This window comes from Erinaceus europaeus, chromosome 21 (genome assembly GCF_950295315.1).
Source record: "Erinaceus europaeus chromosome 21, mEriEur2.1, whole genome shotgun sequence".
Lineage (NCBI taxonomy): Eukaryota > Metazoa > Chordata > Mammalia > Eulipotyphla > Erinaceidae > Erinaceus > Erinaceus europaeus.
In genome coordinates this window covers 31,240,154-31,263,821 of record NC_080182.1, presented here as the reverse complement: position 1 = coordinate 31,263,821, position 23,668 = coordinate 31,240,154, and the positions used below count along the sequence as shown (strand labels likewise).

General features: G+C 47.0%; 1 protein-coding gene across 1 annotated transcript in view; it reads left to right on the top strand.

Annotated features, from left to right (window-relative positions):
* GRM7 (glutamate metabotropic receptor 7) overlaps window positions 1-18,522 on the top strand; it is an 872,294-nt gene extending 853,772 nt beyond the window's left edge. The window contains exon 6 of the mRNA XM_060180785.1: window positions 18,435-18,522. The gene's annotated coding sequence lies outside the window, so the exon portion shown is untranslated. The remainder of the gene's footprint in view (window positions 1-18,434) is intronic.
* The last annotated feature ends 5,146 nt before the right edge of the window (window positions 18,523-23,668 follow it).

Sequence of the window (23,668 nt, the reverse complement as noted above, 5' to 3'; positions counted from 1 at the left end):
AGTGGTGAAACTGAATGGAAAACAAAGAATTCTCTGGGGGCCAGAGAGCAGCAAAGGCCTAATTTTGACTGGGGGAGTCAGGAAAGGCTTCTTGGTGGTGGTGACAAAGAATTCAGGTCTGAAAGGCTAAGTCAGAGGTGACAGGCTGGACTGGGCAAAGGGAAAGGAGCTCAAAGAGATGTGTGGAAGGTGGCAAATCCGGGAAGCAGAAGTTGAGACAACTGGAGAGATGGCAGAGACTTTGCTTCACAGGAGCAGAAGAGGGGGCTCCCTAGGACAAGCTTAGTTGGGATGGAGTGTCTGGGGGTTCTGGTGGCCATCACACCCTGATGACCTCAGTTCATTGGACTTGGCAAGGAGGATCAGGAGGGTTGGATGGTGATGTACCTGACCGAGCTCATATGTTATAATGAGCAAGGACCCAGGTTCAAGCCCCTGGCTCCCACCTGCAGGGGAAATGTTTGACAAGTAGTATAAACAGTGCTTCAAGTGTCTCTTACTTTCCTATCTTCTCCTTTCCTCTCAATTTCTCTGTCTCAATCTAATAAATCATTTTTTTAATTACAAAAATAGAAAGATTCAGCAAGATGGAGGGCCAGGTGGTAGCACATCTGGATAAGCACAGACATTACCCCAGGACTCTGGTTTGAGGCCCCGCTCCCCCACCTGCAGGGGAAGGCTTCACGAGATGTGGAGCAGGGCTGAAGGCATCTCTCTGTCATTTCCACTCTCTCTCCCCCTCTTTCTTCAACTATTCTCTGTCCTATCAGATAAAGAAAGGGGAAGAAAAAAAAAAAGAAAGAAAGGAAAGGTAGCCACTGAGAGAGGTGGTTTTGTTGTGCAGACACCTAGCCCCAGACATAACTCTGAAGAAAACAAAAGAAAAAGAAAGGAAGGAAGAGAAAGAGAGAGAGAGAGAGAGAGAGAGAGAGAGAGAGAGAAAGAAAGAAAGGACGGAAGAAGGAGAAGGAAGGAAGGAAGGAAGGAAGGAAGGAAGGAAGGAAGGAAGGAAGGAAAGGAAGGAAGGAAGGAAGGAAGGAAGGAAGGAAGGAAGGAAGGAAGGAAGGAAGGAAGGAAGGATTCAGAAAGTGGTACAAGGCTCCAAGTACAGAGACAGCATGTTTGAAGGCCCTGCAGTGTGCGGTAGGTGCCCCGTGCACCCTTGGGAGTCTGCTGTGACCTCGACCACTGTTGCTTTCCTTCCTCCAGAAGCCCATTTGTCCACGACAGGCTGCAGCCCAGACACCGGTGCCCAGAGCACGTTCTGCCTCAGCGCTGAGCTCTCAGAGCTTGGGGCCCTGGCTTCTGCCCTTCCAGGTTGTCCTGGGCTCTGTATCCCCTCAAGGATGTACAATGGACAAAAGCTCAGCTCCAAACAAACTGTTCTGCCTGAGGGAACCACAAGCTGACAGGTCATTTTCCATCCCAGCTATTTTCTCTCTCCTCTCCTCTCCTCTCCTCTCCTCTCCTCTCCTCTCCTCTCCTCTCCTCTCCTCTCCTCTCCTCTCCCCTCCCCTCCCCTCCCCTCCCCTCCCCTCCCCTCCCCTCCCCTCCCCTCCCCTCCCCTCCCCTCCCCTCCCCTCCCCTCCCCTCCCCTCCCCTCCCCTCCTCTCCTCTCCTCTCCTCTCCTCTCCTCTCTTCTCTCCTCTCTTTCACCTCCAGGGTTATTGCCGCTTGTGAAGCAGGTGGGGAACCATGGGGCTTGAACCTGGATCCTTCCTGGGTCCTTGCACTTAGTATTATGTGCACTTATCCTGGTGTACCACTTCCCACCCCCCAAAACAATTTTTATTAGTGACTTAAAGGTGATTTATAAAATCATTATGTAATAAGGGTATAATTCCACATCACGTTCACCACCAGAGTTCTGTGTGTCCCACCCCCCTCCAGTGGAAACTACCATAGTTCTCACAAGGTCACAGCTGTGGGTTCACACTGTCTCTCTCTCTCTTCTTATCTTTCTCTCTATCCCCATATCTGTATCTTCTTTTTTCTAGTTTTGTTCACTTCACTTCCTAAGTCACCCCTACACCTATCACTCCTTCCAAGTGTGCCTTTTCTTTTCCTTCTCCTCCTTTTTCTTCCCTCTTCTCTCTTACAGAAAGAGAAACAGTGCCTGATGTCCTCTGGTGTTTTCCAGATTCCACTGTCTTTCAGTGATGGTATAAAAAACAAGATCCCTGGTGACAAAGTTTCTGGCCCCAGATCCACTGGAGAGCAGAGCCCTCTGGTCACCTTCCTCTCACATTTCTCCCCATCTGGGAGTAAGGATCAAATTTCTTATTGGGGTGCACAAGGTGGGAGTTCTGGCTTCTGTAGTTGCTTCTCTACTGGACATGGGCGTTAGCAGGTTAATCCACCCCCTGGGGGTGTGTACTGGGTCATTTTTTAAAGATATATATATATATATATATATATATATATATATATACATATACATATAATATTTTTTATTTTAAAATATTTATTCCCTTTTGTTGTCCTTGTTTTTTTATTGTTGTAGTTATTATTATTGTTATTGATGTCATCGTTGTTGGATAGGACAGAGAGAAATGGAGAGAGGAGGGGAAGGCAGAGGAGGAGGAGAGAAAGGTAGACACCTACAGACCTGCTTCACCACCTGTGAAGTGACTCCCCTGCAGGTGGGGAGCCAGGGGATCAAACTGGGATCTTTAAGCCGGTCCTTGCACTTTGCACCACATACGCTTAACCTGCTGTGCCACCACCCGACTCCCTTACTGGGCCATCTTTTAAGTTTGCCTCAGAGAAGCTGCATGTGTGGCTCTGAGGTCCTGGGAGCAGAGCACCAGGTAAACATAGGCCCTTGGGCACCCTGTGAGAGCAGCTGCTATGCTGGTCCCATCAGCCCCTGGTACACAGTCCTCTGTCATGCAGTCCCCTTTTTTTTTTTTCTTTTAAATCCCCTCAGAGACCCAGAGGGAGACTTGGTGGGCCAGTGAGTTGCTGGGACCCTGAGAGAAGGGTTCTGTATATAAGGGCAGTGAGGGATTTGCTTCTCAGTCTCTGTGTTCTCTGGGGAACACAGTTCCACCTCCAGGCCGTCTCCTTTGAGCGCCCCCGCCCCACCATATACACACCGTAGGAAACAGGAATAGTGCCCAGCACTGGAACTGTCACTGTCTCCTCTGAGTGCACACTGCAGCAGTTTCTCAATTGTCAGACAGGAGAAATAATCCCCAGCTCAGAGAAAAGATTAGGCTTCCTCGTCCACAAAGCTCTCAGATTAAGTCACGCAGAGGGCACAGGGTTATAGGAACGAAGTCATCAAGATAGCTCCGGCCATGTGCAGCTCCCAGGGCTCTGTCCCTGGCGCCGCCTTGAACCCACCTCTTCCCTGAGAAGGAGAAGCCCACCTGCACCACACAAGCCAATACTAATTTTGATTTTATATTTTAATTATCTTTGAATTGGGAGAATTAATAATTTACAGTAGATACAGTTGTTGGTGCCTGTGTAAAATGTCTCAGTTTCCTGTAAAGCACCCTCACCCCCAGCCTAGGTCCTCTACCAACATCAGACACCAGGACCTGAACCCCCCCCACCACCCTCCATCCACCACCATGCAGATGGGGAGTAGGGACTCAAACCTAACCAGGTAGAACCTTGCCCATGGTAATGTGTGCCCTTAACCAGGTGCACCACAGCCTGGCCCCCTAGAACTTGATTAAAAAATTGTTTATGTATCTGATGAGACAGAGAAAGAGAAGGAAGGAGAAGGTGAAAAGACAAAGAGAGGGAGTCGGGCGCACGTGGCATGAAGCAAGGACCGGCGTAAGGATCCCAGTTTGAGCCCCCGGCTCCCCACCTGCAGGGGAGTCACTTCACAGGCAGTGAAGCAGGTCTGCAGGTGTCTGTCTTTCTCTCCCCCCTCTGTCTTCTCCTCCTCTTTCCATTTCTCTCTGTCCTATCCAACAATGAAATCAACAACAACAACAACAATAATAGTTACAACAATAAAACAAGGGCAACAAAAGAGAATAAAAATTTAACAAAAAAGAAAAGACAAAGAGAGGGATGGAGACAGAGAAGGAGAGGAGAGAGATAAAGAAGGAGAGATAGAGATAGGCAGGCAGGCAGCTATAACACACATGAGAGCATCAGTCTGGCATTTGCAGCGCTGGGGGTGGGACGCAGAACCGCATGTATGCAAGTTCTGAGCTGCACCACTTGGCAGCCCCCTTGGCCAGTGACAACCTGTAAATACCCTCACAGCCCCAAGCACCTGCAAGTTAGAGGCGGTCTGATTTTCAGCACACTGGTGCTCTGTGACCCCTCTGCTGGGAAGATGATTCATTAGGCTCACGCCTGGCTGGCAGGTAGGAAGCCCTTCTCCTTAGTGTCCCGAGGACCTTCCTGCTGGAATCACATCCCACCGGATGTGCCTCATCCTCAGTCGCTAGCCATGCCCTAATCGCCAGCCTTAGCTCACGGCATCAGTTACTATTCTAAGGTGCAGAATCCATCATTTCTTAGTTTTTATTTTATGTCCTATTTTACTCACTATTAATAGTGACTTTTATTGCTTTTTTTTTAAGGGAAAGAGCCAGTAGTATGTGGCTGAGCCTTTTTTATCTTATTTTAAATGTTTTATTATCTTTATTTTTATTAGATAGAGACAGCCAGAAATTGAGGGGAATGGGGAGATATGGAGAAAGACAGAGAGACACCTGCAGTCCTGCTTCATCACTCGTGAAGGGTTCCCTCTGCAGGTGGGGGTCAGGGGGCTTGAACCTGGGTCCTTGCGCACTGTAACATGTGCATTCAACCAGGTGCGCCACCACCCGGCCCCTATAGTGACTTTTCAAGATTGTAAGGAGATGGAGTCTAGTCCCACACCACACCCACCAGCAAAGTTCTATGTCCCTACCTTCCTTCCTGTCTCCCTAAGAGAACCACCAGAATTAGAATTCTCCCAAAGTCATAAACAGTTTACTTGCTTTCAGTTTTTCTTTTCTTTTTTTTCAAGTTCTTTTTTTTTAATTAGACCTATTTATTTACTTATTTATTATTGGATATAGACAGAGAGAAATTGAGAGGGGAGAGGGAGAAAGACAGAGAGACACTGCAGCCCGGCTTCACCACTCATGAAGCTTTCCTCCCTGCAGGTGGGAACCAGGGGCTTGAACCTGGGTCCTTGCACGCTGTAGTGTGTGTACTTAACCGGGTGCACCACTGCCTGGCCCCTTTAGTTTTTCTTTCTTTTTTTTTTTTTTACGTATTACTGTGGATCAGCTCTCTAGATTCCACATATGAGTGAAACATATAGTAGTTGTCTTTCATCTCTTTTCTCACTAAGTAGCATCACCTCCAGTTCCATCCATTTTGTCTCAAAGGACACAATCTCATTTTTTTTTTTGACTGCAGAATAATATATCCCGTAACTTCTTCAGCCAGTCATCTGCTGACAGGCATCTAGGCTGTTTCCAGTCTCCGGAGCACGGGGCTGCGTGTGTCCCTTCTAATTAGTGTCTGAGTGTCCGCCGGATAAAGCCTCCGAGTGGGCTTGTGGGTCCTGAAGTGACTCCATGCCTGTCTGTTGAAGGACTGTCCGCACAGTCTCCACAGGGGCGGCCCCAGTCTGCATCGCAGCAGCAGTGAGCAGAGACCCTTTTCCCCACAGCCTCGCCAGCACCTGTCACGTCTACTTTGCTGATAGAAGTCATTCTCATAGGTGTGATGTGAAATCTCGGTGTCGTTTTAATTGTCATTTCTGTCATAATAAGAGAAGTGGAGCATTTCTCCCTATGTCTTATTCCTTTGCTTTGTGTCACCGTCAATCCTACAGTCCCCGATTGTTTGCTTTACAAAGCATTCCTTGCAAAGGGAAGAGTGCATCTTGGAAGGGCATTTGGCCAACTCTACCTGAGAGAGTCAGCAAAACGTGGCACGTCCTTTGTCTGAACTCTCTGGGAGCTGAAGTGTTTAAGCAACTCTGAATGTAGATAAATTGCTTCAGCTGCTGGGGTGGCTTCTGACCCTGCCTTCCCCAGAGAGGGGTTTTTAAGAAGAGCCATGTTGTAATTGGCTGAAGCTGTGAAGCAGCCACTGCTGGGGGCTGATGAGGGCGCACTGAGGGGGCCAGGATCTGTTCCCAACCAAGCACCCCAAGGCCCTCAGAGGCCTGGTGCCCCAAGGTCTTGTCGCCATTCCTTGTGGGCACGAGACTGATTGGGTACTATTCGTGTTGAGGGACTACAGCAAAGAAAGAGCATTTTCTCTAAAGGGCTAGTAGCTTTGTTGAGTATGATTAAACGAGAGAGATCAAAGATCCCTGTGGGGTGGGGGGGGGGCACTAATGAACCGGGTTAAGTGCAAGGACCTGCATAAGGTTCCTGGTTCGAGCCCCTAGTTCCCAACCTGGAGGGGGGCTGCTTCACTGGTGGTGAAGCAGGTCTTTCTTCCTCTCTGTCTTCCTCTCCTCTCTTGATTTCTCTCTGTCCTACCCAACAGCAATGACATCAATAGCATTAATAATAATAACAACCACAACAAAGATAAAACAACCAGGATAACAAAAGGGAAAAAAGTGTCCTCCAGAAGCAGTGGATTCATAGTGAAGGCACCGAGGCCCAGCAATAACTCTAGAAGCAAAAAAAAAAAAAAAAAAAAGAATCAGACCCTGGACTCCAGAGAAGAGAGGCTGTCTCTGGGTACCCGGGGTGACATATGGTGATGGCATCCAGGGGCCCAACAAACTCTGGAAGGGAACTGTATTTGTGCCCTCAGCACACACAGCAGAGAAAAAGGAGACTGTAATTTTAGTTGGGCCATTTAGCACTACCTCTGGTTGTTCTTTTGTTAATTTATTTTTATTGGGGGGAATTAATGGTCTATAGTAAACGCAGTTGTTGGTACATGTGTAACATTGCTCAGTTTTCTGCAGAACACTCTCACCTAGCCCCCCCCCCCATTAGGCATCAGGACCTGAAAGCCCCTCACCTCCGACCCCAGAGTCCTTTACTTTGAGGCAACACATTAAACCCAGCCCAAGTTCTGCTTAATGTTCCCCTTTCTGTTCTTATTTCTCAGCTTCTTTCCATGAGTGAGATCATCCCATCTTCATCCTTCTCTTTCTGGCTCCTCTCACTTTGCAGGATTCCTTCAAGCTCCATCCAAGATGAGGTGAAGAAGGTGAATTCACCATTTTTTAATAGCTGAGTAGTATTCCGCTGTGTATCTAGACCACAACTTGCTCAGCCACTCATCTGTTGTTGGACACCTGGGTTGCTTCCAGGTTTTGGCTATCACAAATGGTGCTGCTATAAAGACAGGTGTACACAGATCTTTATGGAAGGTTCTGTCTGTTTCCCAAGGATTGATCCCCAGGAGAGGAATTGCAGGATCATAGGCTAGGTCCACTTCTAGCCTTCTGAGAGTTCTCCAGACTGTTCTCCACAGAGGTTGGACCCATATACATTTTCACCAAGCTATTAGAGTTCTTAATAATTTTTACTTGTTATTCATAGTTTGTTACAAGATTGTAAGATTGCAATGTATAGTCAGACACCACACTCAGCACCAAAGGTCCAAATCCCCACTCCCCACCTCCCAACAGAAGCTTACCTCCTTCTGTTTTGTTTGAATTTTCTTTTTATTTTAGCAAGTTCATAGATTCCTCATCTGTGTGAAACCATTTGGTAGTTGTCTTCCATCTCTCATTTTTCTAAGCGTCATCACCTCTAGTTCCATCCATTTTGTCTCAAAGGACATGATAGCGTATTTTCTTGACTGAACAGTAGTATCCATGGAGTCTACATCCCACAACTTCTTTAGCCACTCATCTGTTTGTGGGCATCTAGGCTGCTTTTAGACTTTAGCTGTTGTGAATATTGCAGCTGTGAACACAAGGCTGCGTGCGTCCCTTTGAACTAGTGTTTGAGTGTCCGCTGGATAAATGCCTAAGAGAGGGATTTCTGGGTCATAGATACTTCCATATAGACTGTCCATACTCTCCACAGGGGCTGCCCCGGTCAGCATTCCCCCTGGCAATGCCAGGCTACTGTATTTTTAGCTGGGCCATCAGCACCACCCCAGATGTTACAACAGAGGTGTAAACTGTAGACTCCTTTTATCTGCTGGTTATCAGGACAGCTTAGGGAGTGGCAGGGTTCTTACAGACTAGGAGTAGCCAGGGCTCAATTTCTGGCCCAGTTTTCTTTGGACCTTCTGGCTCTAGGCTCTTGGGGAGAGGAAAATAACATCTGGTCCCTCTAGAACGTGGCCGTCTTGCTAATTACCTTCTAGAAGCTTCCGCCTTGAGCCTGGGATTCTCTGCAAGGCAGGCGATACACCGCCCGTTCTGGGTGATGTAGAAGGGGAGTCTGAGGCTCTCACAGGGGTCTAGCCCCACAGCTGGAAACTCAACAAATACTTGCTGTGAATAGAGCACCCCAAGGGACCAAGCGCACAGGTCTCCCAGGGCACCTGCTTCTGTCCAAAGGGTGCTGAAGCGGCGCCACCTGGTGGTCCCAGGCAGAACAGCTCATGTCCTGTTCCTGTGTGTGATTTCTCTTGGAAAACAGCTATAAACTGCCAAAGGTTTTGGAATACAGATACAACAGAAATGTCCAGGTGGTCATGCGGTGGCACACTTGTCTAAGCGCACACAGTACAAAGTGCAAGGACTTGCACAAGGATTCTGGTTTGAGGCCCCAGCGGCTCACCATCTGCAAGGGGGTCGCTTCACAAACAGCAAAGCAGGCGTGCAGGTGTCTCTCTCTCTCTCTCTCTCTCTCTCTCTCTCTCTCTCTCTATATATATATATATATATATATATATATATATATATATATATATATATCCCCCTCCCCTCTCAGTTTCTGTCCTATCAAAAATGGCCACCAGGATCAGTGGATTTGTAGTACAGCTACCAAGGCCCAGCCACAACCCTGGAGGTAAGAGAAAAAAAAAAAAAAAAAGTCCAGAATGGCAGACAGAGGTCTCAAGAAGCAAGCCCGAATTCTGGGAGCCATTTTCCTCCAGAAAAAAACTTCATCAAAGAATCCATCACACAACTTGTGGCCGAGAGAGAACATGGTCCTTGGGATCCCAGAGATAGATTTCCACACCAGGCTTCCAGCTGTCTCTGACAAACAAGAAGCAATGAAGGGGAAGGAACCACAGAGCACCGCTTAGCAAGGACTGGTGGTCACTCAGCTGAGGGGTGAAAAGCTCATGGGGAACTCTTCCCTGCTCCCTCCCCGGGGGCTTCCTTTTGTTGCCTCTGGAAAGAATTACAGGTTAGCACTCCTGAAGGTATGCCGTTCCCAATCTCCCCTTGCTGGGTTATGAGGAAGATATTTACAGAAGTGAAGTCAGAGTGAAGAGAAAAACAGAGAATAGATTCACCAAGGGCCCTGGAAGGCTTCCCCAAAGACCTCTCATTGTTAAAGCTCTCTCCTCTAGGGGGCCGGGCAGTGGTGCACCTGGTTAAGTGTACACACTGAACAAGGTGAAGTACCAATGGCAAAAACCTGGGTTCAAGCCCACACTCCCCTCCTGCAGGAGTAGGGGGAAGCTTTACAATTGTTGAAGCAGGTTTGCAGGTGTCTGTCTTTCCTCCTCTCTATCTACCCATCGCTCCTCAATTTCTCTCTGTCCTATACAATAAAATATAGAATGAAAAAATAAATAAATAACCACTGGAGTGATGAATTCCTAGTGCTGGCACCGAGTCACAGTGATCATCCTAGTGGCGATAAATAAAATAAAATAAAATAAAATAACTCTTTCCTCTTAAACCTTACACACATCACACCTGGGTCAGCTTTCTTTCAGCCAGGTGTGGTTCCCTTACCCCAAATCCTTCACAATGTGCACCTTTTGTGTCCTCTCTCTCTCTTTCTCATTAAAATAAACAACAACAATCACAGAAAGTGAATGACCACTGCCCAGCTTGGGTAGAGACAGGGTTCATCTGCACTCCTCCTCCTGTCTCCTTAAAGGTGCTGCCCACAGATTGATCCCATGTTTGTGGCTGGTTCTGTTACAGAAATGGATATGAGGGAGTCGGGCAGTAGCGCAGCAGGTTAAGCGCATGTGGCACAAAATGCAAGGACCAGCGTAAGGATCCCGGTTCAAGTCCCGGCTCCCCACCTACAGGGGAGTCACTTCACAAGCAGTGAAGCAGGTCTGCAGGTGTCTATCTTTCTCTCCCCCTCTCTGTCTTCCCCTCCTCTCTCCATTTCTGTTTTATCCAACAATGAAATCAACAACAACAATAATAATAACTACAATAACAATAAAAAACAAGGGCAACAAAAGGGAAAATAAATTTAAAAAAAATAGAAATGGATATGGTAGGTTCCATATTGATGTGTTACAGAAATTGATGTCAGGGTTATGTTTTCAAGACTTCTAAACAGTCGCTTAGAAAGGACTCACAGGAGTCCAGAAGCACGCTGATTAGGCTGTGAGCAAGAGAGAAAAATGGGCACTGAGGCTTATTGAATCTCCCCGGGTTACCCGATGACCTCTCTGTGTTTCCTTCCTGCTAGTGGAAATTCTTATTTGAAAAAAAAAAAAAAATCACTGTTTACTCAGTGAAGCAGGCTCAAGCGAATGCAATTTAATGCTTTGTTTTGCACAGGTGAGATCATGAAGAGGCTGAAGCCACATTTTTCTGCCCCTTGTTAATTCTAGAAACATGTCACTGAGAGATTCTGCCACCACGTTGCTTCCCTGGAGGGGTGAGATTTCCTGAGCATTCCTACTCCATTTTCCCTCTTTCTTTCAAAGGGTTGATGTCCGACTCATTCCGGCTCTCCTTAAGTATGAGTGAATGACTGAATGACTGAATGGTACAGGCTCAGGCAGAGTCTCTGTTTTGAAATCATACCAAAGAATGAATAACAGTATTTTCAAAAGTTTGATCTGAAATAAAATGGACAACAGGAATTGGCCAGTGGGGCACCTGGTAGAGTGTCTATATTACCATGCTCCATGCTTGAGAACCAAGGTTCAAGCCCTTAGCCCAGTCTACAGGAAGGGAATTTCATGAGCAGGGAAGCAGGGCTGCAAGCGTCTCTCTGTCTCTTCCTTTCTATCCCCTGCTTCTGAAACATGAAGACAAACCAAAAAAAAAAAAAAAAGAAAGAAAGAAGAAGAAAAAAGAAAAAGAAAGAAGGCAAAAGGCTTCATGGTGGCTCATACATGGACTTGGAAGTCACGTGGCCTGGCTCTGTACTGTATGACCTTGGAAGTTAATCTCAACCTCTCTGAGCCTCTCTCTCTTGCCAATGGGGAGAATGAAAGTGGAGAGGAGAAAGGGCGTTTCCCAGAAGTGCTTAAGTGACCAGAATGAAGCAGACTCTCTGTGAGAGAGTTTCAAATAATCCAGTTCCTAACAGACTCCAAGACCTAACTAACTCCAGGTTTCCCTCCTCTGTAGACCATCATTCTACTTTTGAAATGTATTTATTCATTAGTTCTTAATTATCTAGAGACATAGACATTCAAAGGAAGGCAGAAATAGGGAGAGAGAAATAGAAGATGGGGGGCAGGCGATGGTGCACATGGTGCCAGGTGCAAGGGCCCAGGTTGGAGCCCTTGGCTCCCCACCTGAGGTGGTGATGCTTCACAGGTGGTAAAGTGAGCCTGCAGCTATCTCTCTGTCTCTCTCCCTTTCCATCCCCCCCTCAGTTTCTCTCTGTCATATCCAATTAAAAAATGGAAAGAAAAAAAAATAACCACAAGGATCTCAGGAGGAGTGGATTAATGTGCAAGCAGTGGAGATCCTGGTGGCAGAAAAGCAGAGAGAGAGAGAGAGAGAGAGACCTACAGCTGTGTTTCACCACTTGTGAAGCTTTCCCCCTGCAGGTGGGGACCAGGGACTCGAACCTGAGTCCTTGTGCACTGTAATGTGTGGTGTGCACTTATCCAGGTGCGCCACTGCCTGACCTCTTCCTCTGTTGATTCTTCTTGTGATGAGCTGAGAAGGTGGCATTTAGGGGAGGTCAGAGAGAGAGAGAGAGAGAGAGACAGAATGACCAGCTTAGCACTAGGGAGCAGGGGTGGAGACACCTATGGAAATGAATGGCTGGTCCTGGCTTGTCATGCACATAGCCCAGGGTTCAACCCTGACACCACATGGAAGTGACAAAGCACCAGGAGAAGCTCTGGTGCCATGGTATCCCTCCTTTCTCTCTGTCTCTGTCTCTGAGACTCACAGCAAGTGCCTGCCATCAGAACAGTGATCTTGGGCGACTTGGGTGCTCAAGTCACAAGCTTGTGTGGAAGGGGGGTCCTGCCTTTTGAGATGTTCTCTGAGGCCCCGCTCCCTTCTGCTTTTTTTTTTTTAATTAGTGATTTATAAATGATGAGATAACAGGGGTACAATTCTACACTGTTTCCACCACCAGAGCTCTGTGTCCCCATTCCCTCCACTGAAAACTGCAGCAGTTCTCCCAAGGTCACAAGATATGGGTTGACTATTATTTCTCTATCCATTATCTATATTTTTGTCCATTTTTTTATGCTTCTGCCTTCTCTTCCTTTCTAAGTCATACTTACTCCTATCATTATTTCTGAATGTCTTTCCTTTATTCCTCTTCTCTCTCTGGGTCCTGATGGAGTTCAGAGCCCTCTGGTCATCTTTCCCTAACATATGTCCCCGTCTGGGATTATGGGCCAAAATTCTTTACGGGGTGGGAGTTCTGGCTTCTTTAATGGCTTTTCCACTGGACATGGACATTGGCAGGTGGATCCAAAACCCCAGCCCGTGTCTGTCTTTCCCTAGTGTGGTAGGGAGAAGCCCCAATTCCCACACCTTTACGGGTGGGAGGGATGCATGATCCCGGACCATGCAATTGAAAGGTGACTAATTACAGGCCAGATGGCTCCAGCTTGTTTAGCTGACCTGCCTGGCAGGCTGGCTCCCACAGGAGATATCGATTGATGAAATCAGAATGGAGGGAGGCCAGGTGTAAACACACACATCTGCACTCGCTGGGGGACCATCAACTTTGCAAATGACAGACTAACACAGCCTCCTGGTGGTGGCAGCATCCGGGATCCATGGATCCAGGTCCCCATTCTGCTCCAGATGACGGAAGGGGCTGTGTGCAGGGGCCTCGCCATTCCAGGCTGACTTTTTTGGATAGACAGACAGATCAGAAGATAATTAGATGATAGATAGACAATATAGAGATGATAGAGGTGATAGATGACAGATTGATAGATGATAGATGGGTAGATAGATGACAGGTAGAGAGATGATAGATAGATGACAAATACAGATAGATGGCTGGATGACAGATAATAGAAAGAAATAAAGGAAGGACGGGAGGGAGGGAGGGAGGGAGGCAGGGAGGGAGGGAGAGAGGGAGAAAGGAGACAAGTACAGGACAAACACCACAGCAGCAGGACTTTCTCTGAGTCACTGCATGACAAAGCAGGTGCACAGTCCAGGTGAGAGACCTTGCATGCCCAGGACTCCTTCCCTATCTCCTTCTCTCTGTCTCCCTCTTTCTATCTGAAAAAAAAAAAGCCTCATGTATTGCTTGAAGAAGAACAGACAAAGGCAGAGCCACCAGACTATCTCCAGATTTCTCACCACAAACACTAGAAGCAAAAAGAGAACGGAACGATGCATTCGCTACAGTAAGGGACAAAGATTACCAGGCACAACTTCTCTAACTAACCAAACTTTTTTTGTTGTATCGAGGAGAAATTAAGTCCTCCCCAAACATACAGGAACTGAAAGGCAGGGCCAGGCGGTAGCACACCTGGTTGAAAGTTCATGTCATCACATACAAAGAAGAGGGTATGAGTCCCCCCCACCCCGTCACCTGCAGAAAGTATGATTCACAAGCAGTGAAGCAGGTCTGCGGGTGTCTCTTTTTTCTCTGTCCCTCTCTATCTTCCCACTCCTTTCTCAATTTCTCTCTGTCCTACCTAATGAAAATAAGGGGGGAAAAAAAAAAGGCTAGGAGAAGTGGATTTATAGTGCTGGGACTGAGCCCCAGAGATATCTCTGGTAGAAATAAATATATAAACAAACAAATAAATACTGAAGGAATTCACCATCAGCAACCCCGCCTTACAAGAATTACTGAGAGGAGTCATTAAGCAAACAAACTCCAACTCTAAATGAGTTCATCAGAGGCAGAGTAGAAGTGGAAACACAACAACAGCAACAACAGAAGAAAAGACATCATAAAAATGAAGCTAGAAGGGACAGAGTGATATGAAAAACTGGGTGAACCAAGGCCAGATATCAAAAGACCACATAGGAGACCAGAAACTCTAAAATCCTAATCTTTGCCTCACCTTGCTTAGAACCGGAAGGCACCGTGTTGAGTGGGATGAGTCAGGAAGCCAGGGAGGAGTGCCGGTCGACTACACACATAGGTAACTACAGTGTCAGAGAGGGAGAACACAGGGTGAAACTTGGACTGGGAGATGGGGCACTGCACCAAAGCAAGGGGCTCTTGGGAAAGAGCAAAGGAGGTGGGGGGGGGGGGGGCGGCGGAGTTGGAAGAGGAGTTGGGATGCTAGTTTGTGCATGAGAGTGTGCTGCAGACACCCATGATCTGGAGCTGGGAAGTGGAGCCCAGGCATAGACAACTGTGCTGTGAATCATTAACCTTCAAATAAGAAGCCGGGCGGTGGCGCACTGGGTCAAGCACACATGGAGAAGTGCAAGGACCAGCAGAAGGATCCTGGTTCGAACCCCGGGCTCCCCACCTGCAGGGCAGTCACTTCACAAGTGGTGAAGCAGGTCTGTAGGTGTCTGTCTTTCTCTCCCGCTCTCTGTCTTCCCCTCCTCTCTCCATTTCTCTCTGTCCTATCCAACAATGACAGTAATAACAACAACAATAACAACAACAACAGTGATGATAAACAAGGGCAACAAAAGGGGAAAAAATAAAAATAAAAAAGTTAAAAAAAATAACCTTCAAATAAAATGGAAAATAAATTGAAACATTAACAGAGAAGGAGAAGGAGAAGAAGAAGTAGAAGAAGAAGGAGAAAGGAGAAGGAGAAGAAGAAGGAGGAGGAGAAAGAGGAGAAGAAGAAGTAGGAGGAGAAGGAGAAGAAGGAGGAGGAAGAGGAGAGACAAGGCCAGTAGTAATAACAGCAAAGAATTGATGTACGTACAGATCCCTAGTTGAGAAAACTGGGCCTCACATGTATTCACGCCATCAGCACTGTGAAGGACAACAGTTACTGTCCACATTTTATAAGAGCTTGGAGGAGTAGGGGCCTGGGACTGGAGAAGGCCAAGCCTCAAATAAGAGACAGAGCTGATGAGAACCTGGAACAGGTGGGGCTCAATGAAGCTTGTTCTTCCTGCCAGAGGGTCAAGTGCATTCAGCCAGCAACTCAGCTGAAGCATGGGGGTTCCTCTGAGCCTCCAAGGCTGCCATGGAAGATGCAGGCCATGAGGCCAGAGACACCGCACGGGGATGTGCCCACGGTGCCATGCGCCTGGCCCAGGTCAGAGCATGGATATCACTTCAGAGGTGCCATGGCCCGGGAGCAATCTCAAATACTGTTATCTCTTCTCTCTTCCTCTTTTTCCCTGGGTGTAAAAGTAGCCTGCCCACAGAATGTGAACGCGCATCTCACAGATCCCTAAAGAAGAAAGAAAATGTATGCCAGTCGCCTGGTGATGTCCACTATCACTGCTGGTTCTCGTTTTTAAAAGCATGACTTCACCTTTGCACTGAAGGCAAGTCAAGCCTCTGTTTTCTAACTTACTCCATCAGTGAAGCCTCTCCCAGTATTATTATTTATACCTGAACACCTGCTTGAGGAATCTCAAGCTTTCTGTCTGGAGAGCTGTGCCTCTATAGAGGCTCTCCTTTCTGATGACACAGTGGAGGTGGCCTCAAGTGTTCAGGTCAGTGAGTGCCAGCTTCTGCATTTCTTGTGTGTATATATTTCTTCCTTCTCCTTTGTCTTGGGCGTAATGAGTAGGTAGGCTTTTGACAAAATAAAACTCTTCTTTGCCAACTACCAGCTGGAGTCTTCTGGCTCTAACACAATCACTGAAGGAAACAATGGAAGTTTTTGGGGGCCGGGTGGTAGCACAGAGGCTTAAGCACACATGGCGTGAAGCACAAGGACCAGCACGAGGATCCCGGTTCGAGCCCCTGACTCCCCACCTGCAGAGGGGTCGCTTCACAGGTGGTGAAATAGGTCTACAGGTGTCTATCTTTGTCTCTCTTTCTCTCTCTCTCTCTCTCTCTCTCTCTCTCTCTCTCCCCCTTCTCTCTTGATTTCTCTCTGTCCTATCCAACAACAGCAACAGCAACAGCAATAATAACAACAACAAAATGATAACAAGGGCAAGAAAAGGGGGAAAATAGCCTCCAAGAGCAGAGGATTCATAGTTCAGGCACCAAGCCCAAGTGATAACCCTGGACACACATGCACACACACAAAAAGTAAAAATAAATTAATAAAACAATGGATGTTTGGAAGAAGACACCAGAATAAGAAAAACTAGGTGTTTACAGAGTGAGGGCGAATTACACCCAGTCTCAAGAACTGATGTTCTAGGAGACCCCTGATTGATTGATTGATTGATTTTAAAAAGGAGACATTAACAAAACCGTAGGATAGGAGGGGTACAACTCCACACAATTCCCACCACCAGATCTGTATATCCCATCCCCTCCCCTGATAGCTTTCCTATTCTTTATTCCTCTGGGAGTATGGACCCAGGGTCATTGTGGGATGCAGAAGGTGGAAGGTCTGGCTTCTGTAATTGCTTCCCTGCTGAACATGGGCGTTGACAGGGCGATCCATACTCCCAGTCTGCCTCTCTCTTTCCCTAGTAGGGTGGGGTTCTGGGGAAGTGGAGCTCCAGGACACACTGGTAGGAAACCCCTGATTTCATGCACTTTTCTTCCCCTCTTTGTTGAACTGATAAAGTGCAATTTGGCTTCCTAGAGAATGGAGCCTTCAGAGGAGTGCCTCACAAGCAAATACTGATTCTTTACTGCAGAAAATGACCTCAGTCTTTGTGCAGAGCCTATGTGACCATCAGCACTCTCAGTAGCACAGTACCAGGGCTTCCCCTACCCCTAGGTTTATACCTAGAAATCCCTAGCTGAGAGGTTTGGAAGAATCATTGCAGCTAATTTTTGTTGAGTGGAGACTGTTTGGATCTAAGCATAGCAAGTCAACTAAGCCATCAGTAAGAGCCAGTGTGGGGGGAGTGATTCTGTGCCTCCGCAAAGCTGATGTACTAACAAGTGAAGAGCAGAGAACAAGTCATACCATGGTGGCGGCAGTCCTTGGTTCTCAGAAGGAGGGCATAAAGAGAAATCATACCTGGTCTCCTGGCATTTTGGATTCTAGCAGGAGGGTGGGAAGAGGTTTGAGCTTCTCTTCAGTGGCTCACTTGCACCTACCCTCCTCCTGTGTCTGTAATCTGACAGCAATTAACATAGGTTCACTGCATACATGAAAGAGTGAGTGAGTGAGTGAGTGAGTGAGTGAATGAGTGAGTGAGTGAGTGAATGAGTGAATCAATGAGGAGGATGAGTCTTATAATCACTGCATCATATGGAAATATAATCTCCTCTACCTTTGAGGGAAGAAAATACAGGCTGTGTGTGTGCTTGGGCATGTGCATGTGTGTGTATGCGTGTGTACTGAGCCTTCTGACAGATTAGAATGAGCGTCTGGCTTCAGTGGGGAGAGTTCTTCAAATTACCTTAACATTTGACTCACAATGACAGCAGTATGGAAGTCAACCCAGAGCTGTTAGTTCTGAGCGCCTCAGGACTGGAAAAGGCAGTCTGGCTGATCGCACCCACAGTAAACTTCAGTTCATCTCAGAAAACCTCAGTTAATCTCTGTAACCCAGGGCAGACCTTCCCCAAGCAAAGGTCATCTTTCATGAGAATGGTGGTGCAGTAACAAACATACTATAGGCTGGCTGAGGCCTTTCAAGCTTTGGACTATGTAGAAAGCCCGGCACCTATAGATTCACTACGCTTAGGCCGGGTGGCAGTGAACCTAGCAACATTCATGTGTTACAATGTGCAGAGTCCCAAGCTCAAGCTCCTGGGTCCTCATCTGAAGGAGGGGAAGCTTCATGAGTGGTGAAGTCATGCTACAGGTGTCTCTCCTTCTTCAGCTCTCCCTCCCCTCTTGATTTCTGTCTCTATCAAATATATAAATAAAACATTTTTCATTGCTATGCTTAAAAACCACAAGGAGGAAAATCAGAGTCATCTCAGAAGAGAGAACCCAGGTATCTGGACAGTTGCTGGGTTCAGCAGACTCCAGTGGACACACCTTTTCCTTTGGGCCCCAAGGGGATATGCGTGAGTTCTCAGCTGGTGCATGGCGCCATCTTGCCTTTGCACCCAAGACCTCACAGACCCAACCTTGTCTCTCTCCCTTTGTAAATCTGCCTCCCTGACAAAACTGACCCTCTTGCCTTTCCCTTCTAGGCCCTGCTGCAAAAAAGAAATACGTCAGTTATAATAACCTGGTGATCTAACCAGGCCCATTCCATGGAACCACGGGGCAGGAAGAGCCTTTGTGATTTCGCCACCCAACCTGGCCTAGGCCCTTCTCTGGGTCCAGCTTCCCACCCAGAGGAGCTTCCTGGCTGGGAGACCAACGGTAGAGGATCAGTGTCCTACTCAGCTGCTTTCTGAAATATCTTTACTTCCTCTTGGCTTCATAAGTCACTGCCAATCCGCTGCAAATAGGGACCTTCCCTCCCAGGGGATCATCAAGACACTGGCCCCATGCAGGCTCTGAGGACCCATGAGGAGACATGGTGACCTTTGTTATTATTATTTTTTGGGGGGGGAGCTTGACCTGTCTTTCTACGTACGTACATCCGGGCTGCAAGGGTTTGGATTTTTCTGTACAGTTTATGAGGATGTTTGCACTTGGCCACCTACCCTACGTTGTCCCTCGGTTCCCTGTCTGTTTCTGGATGGCCCTGTTTGCTGAGGGTCCTCGTCTCCCAGCAGGTGGTCCATGGGGTTGGGAATGTGAAAGCCATTCCTGTGTCAAACACCCTCGTCTCTCTCAGCAGACTTGAAGAAAACCCCATGTGGCCACGACTATGCCATGGTGACCAGTGCCCCCCCCCCACCCCTCCCTGTGGCAGATCACGTTATTTTTGTTAAGACAAAAAATGATATTTAAAAGACCAAAAACTGTGCTGAGAAGGGCAGGCCCACCTACCTTTGCTACAGAGTAGGGAGCATTAAGAATAAACAAATGAATAAAGAGGGTGTGTTGTGTTGGAGGGACTGAACAGAGGTCTTGATCTTGGGAATGCATGCCGGTAATGTATTTTGCAGTTCATGTTGATTTCTGTTTGATATCTGTATTTTTGTGTTCTTTCCTGTTCCTTTCACTAGGGTCTATGGGTATTTTTGCAATAATTTTCAGAGTTATTCAGTGATTTGCAGAGAAGAATATGGATTTTTTTTTCATGTCTGGAGGTTTTGTTCACGCCCTCCTCCCCCCTCCCTCTGACTGACCAGTGTGTGATACAGACTTTTGGGGGAAAAAAAGCATGTATGTTTTTTACTGTTTGTAAGAAGTACTTTCGTTAATCTTGCTGCTTATGTGCCAATTTAGTGGGAAAAAAAGACACCCCCTTGCTAAAAATCCCCCCTTCCATTCTCTTTCAACTCTGTGATATTGTCCAAGAATGTATCAATAAAATACTTTGGTTAACTTTTTTACTTCTTGTAATGATTGTTTTTCGTTGTCTACCCCCTTCCAGTCATGAGAGCTTTCCCAGGATCTCAAGGTAGGAAGCCAAGAGCACAGACACACATGGGACCATGCCAAGTGCCAGTAGACATTAAGGCCATGGCTGAAAGGCATCCGAGACACAGAGACACCAACTTCCTTCCCTAAAGGTATCCTCCCAGAGTCCAAAGTCAAAAACCAAAAACTCCTCACAAATAGCTAAAGGTCCAGAGAAAGATGAAACGCTTGCTTCAGTGCATAGCAGCTTGGGGATTATTTAGAGCAAAAATCACCAACTCTGCAACACTTAACCAAAAGACAGAAGGAAGGAAGGACACCACTGGAAACCCATTGTCTCTGTTTGCAAACAAATATGGCAGACGGTGTCCATAACATGATTACTAATACCTGGGTCTTGCAAAATTCAACAGAGGGAATAGCCTACTTTGGCCATCAATAGTTTCAGTGTCAAAGGCAGAAAGGTATCTGTTTGCATAGGGTCACATGGTCCTTAACACTCTGAGTAAGACCCCAACATGGATTTAAGTGATTCCTTATAGCTTAAGCTATAATTCTTTTCTTATTTTTTATCCTTATTAATTTTGTATTGGATAGAGACAGGCAGTAATTGAGAGGGAAGGGGGACATAGATAGACAACTGCAGCCCTGTTTTACTACTCGCAATGCTTTTCCCCTGCACATGGGGACTGAGGACTCAAATCTGGGTGCTTGTACATTGTAACGTATGTACTGAATCAGATGGGTCACCACCCAGCCCCAGGCTATAATTTTCTATTGTGACCAATGCCTGATTCAGGCCACCTTTTCTTAGGACCCCTTAACTTACCCAGTCCAGATAATGTGTTTGCAAAGACTAGGAAACTCATTTCACCATGAGACTGAAGAGAGAGAGAAAAAAAAACAAAACCTTCCAGTTTTTCCTTTGCCTTAAATGGGGATGTGAGTCTATTGAGAGGTGACTCACATTCTGAGTGAGGTTATTTAGGAGAGGACCCTGCCAGAGGTCTCTGGGGACTCCACACAAACACTGTAAATCTACCCCCCCCACACACACACACACACTGAAATGCAAATTGTTGGCATTGTCCCTTAAACAGGGTCCAGAGGAGTTGGAGAGGAGAATCCCTGCATAGGGCTGCAACCACAGTTGGGCTTCACTCACAGGATTCCTGCGGCTGCAACGTGACCTCACCACAGCTACTAGGGACATGGGGACCATTGGGAAGTTTAGACCTGATGTAAAAAAAAGAGTCAGGTGTGGGCAACAGAGGACTGGCTGAAGAAGTGATGGGATATATACTCCACAGAATACCATTCTGCAATAAAAAAAAAAAAAATTAAAAGAGAGATGTTGCTCTCTGGGACTAAACGGGCAGAGCTGGAAGTGACTATGCTTAGTGAAATAGGCAATGAGAGGAAAGATAACTCCTTGATGTTTTCACTCCATGGAATCTACCAAAACTCATGAACTTCAAGCAATTAAATTCTAAGATTTAGCGAGGTAGGAGAGTGAGGACACCGAACGCTGGGGGTGGGGATAGCTTAAAACTACGCACTCTAAGCTTACACGCTTGCAACCCACTATTAATCACAAATTAAAAAATAAAAGAATAAAAAGGTGTGTGATTTCTCATTCCAGATGGAGGACCAGCACCCTCAGGGCAGTACAGTGGCAAGCCAGTTTGTCTTCTGGCTACAGAGGATTTCTCTCTATCAGGAAGAGACTGGGACCGGGTAGTGGAGGCCTTGGCTGAGTTCACATGTCACAATGCACAAGGATCCAGGTTCCAGCCCCTGGTCCTCACTGGGAGGGGGAAAGCTTTGCGAGTGGTGAAGCAGTGCTGCAGGTGTCTCTCTCTGTGCCTCTCTATATCTCCCTTCCCTCTTGATTTCTGACGGTCTCTAGCCAATAAATAAATACAGATGATAATATATATATATATATATATATATATATATATATATATATATATTTAAAATGAAGAAGCGATGGAAGGACCTTTCCCAAGCATTCAAATGTATACATGCCCAAGAGAGCAAGGGAAATGACCAGAGCAATTCATCCAAGGGTTGTAGAGAGCCACCGCCCAGGACCTCTCCTCTGCTCCTGAGCCTCAGGCAGAGTAGCAGGATGGAAGCCTAGCCCTCTCTATCTCTCTGTAAGTCACTGTTACATATATGCACGGGGTACTGTGTGCACAGTACATGCATGCCAATGGCCTGCTCACTCTACCGGCCTGACTGAATTTAATGCTCACATGCTTCTAAGTCCCCCTCCTATCTGCAGTCCAGCTGTAGAGTGTAAGAAGTCAGGATAAGGACCCTGGCAGAGGAGTACTGAGCCCCATCACTTACCAATTCTGCAGGCTTAGCCTGTCCACATGCCCCCACAGGAACTTCCATTTCTTCTACTCTGCAATGAAAACAGGACCTAGGTTCAAGTCTCTTCACCCAGCAGGCTAGTCTCTATAAGCCCATTGCAAGGCATGTACTTTATGTCCCAAATACCTTCTCTGGAACAGAATGAAGTGCTGTCAGCATTGTTGGGGGTAGGGTGAGGGTGAGGTGAAAATCGAAAGGAAGAGGCTCTTCTTTGTCCTTGGTGGTGGGATTCAGGCCACCAAGGGACTCTGCAGGGTCCTATCACTCACTCCACAAAAGGTCCTAGTGAAACAAAAGCCCATAGCCTCTCCACCAACTGCTGAAAAAATAATATATATATATATATACTTAAGTTTTTATTATTTTTATTCCCAACATTATTGCTGGGGCTCGGAGCTGGCACTACAAATCCACCACTCCCAGTGACCATTTTTCCCTTTTCTTGATAGGACAGAGAGAAATTGAGAAGGGAGGAGAGATAGAGAGGGAGAGAGACAGAGAGACACCTGCAGCCCTGCTTCACCATGTGTGAAGCTTTCCCCCCGCTGGTGGTCCACATTATCTCTCACTGGACATTCTTCTCCTATCAAGGGTCATTTGTAAACCCTGTTCTGTCCTCATCTCTCCAGATGACCTGTTCAGATTCTGATGTCATTATCTGTCTTTTTCCTTCCAGGGTTATCTCTGGGACTCGGTGCCAGCACTATGAATCCACAGCTCATGGTAGCCTTTGTTTTTTTTTTTTTCATTTTATTGTATAGGACAGAGAGTAATTGAGAGAGAAGGAGGAGATAGAGAAGCAGAGAGACAGAGAGACACCTGCAGACCTGCTTCACCACTTGTGAAACATCCATCCTGCAGCTGGGGAGCCAGGGCACCTGAACCCTGTTCCCTGTGCAGGTCCTTCACTTTGTACTAAGGGAGCTTAACTGTACGTGCCACCACCCAGCCTCTCTGATGTTATTATCTATCCCCTACCCTGCAACCACTCAGTTTTGCCCATCCTCAGCTAATGTACTGAAGACACTCCAGAAAGATGATGGAGCCCAGAACCCAAGCCTGGGGGCATCTACAGCTGAAGACCTGGCACTAGTCATTCAATGTGTATGGGAGTGGTCACTTCTCCAGTTAGAACCCACCCCACTCCTCCCCAAATCCTAGGAACATTCATCTTGTGTTACATTTTTTGCTGTCCAATAAAAAGAAGAAATATGGGGCCAGGCTGTGGCACACTTGGTGGAGCACACACATTGCCATGAGTGAGGACTCAGGTTCAAGTCCCTTCTCCCCTCATACGGGCAGTGAAGCTATGTTGTCGGTGTGTCTCTGTCACTGTATCTCCCCTCCCTTATAAATTTCTCTAACAAAATAGGGGGGGGAGGGAAAAAATGAGCCCTGAGAGCAGTGGATTTGTCAGGGAAGGCACTAAGCCCAAGTGATAACCCCCATGGCTATTTAAAAAAAACAAAACAGGGGGTTGGGCGGTGGCGCAGTGGGTTAAGCGCATGTGGCGCAAAGCACAGGGACCGGCGTAAGGATCCCGGTTCGAGCCCCCGGCTCC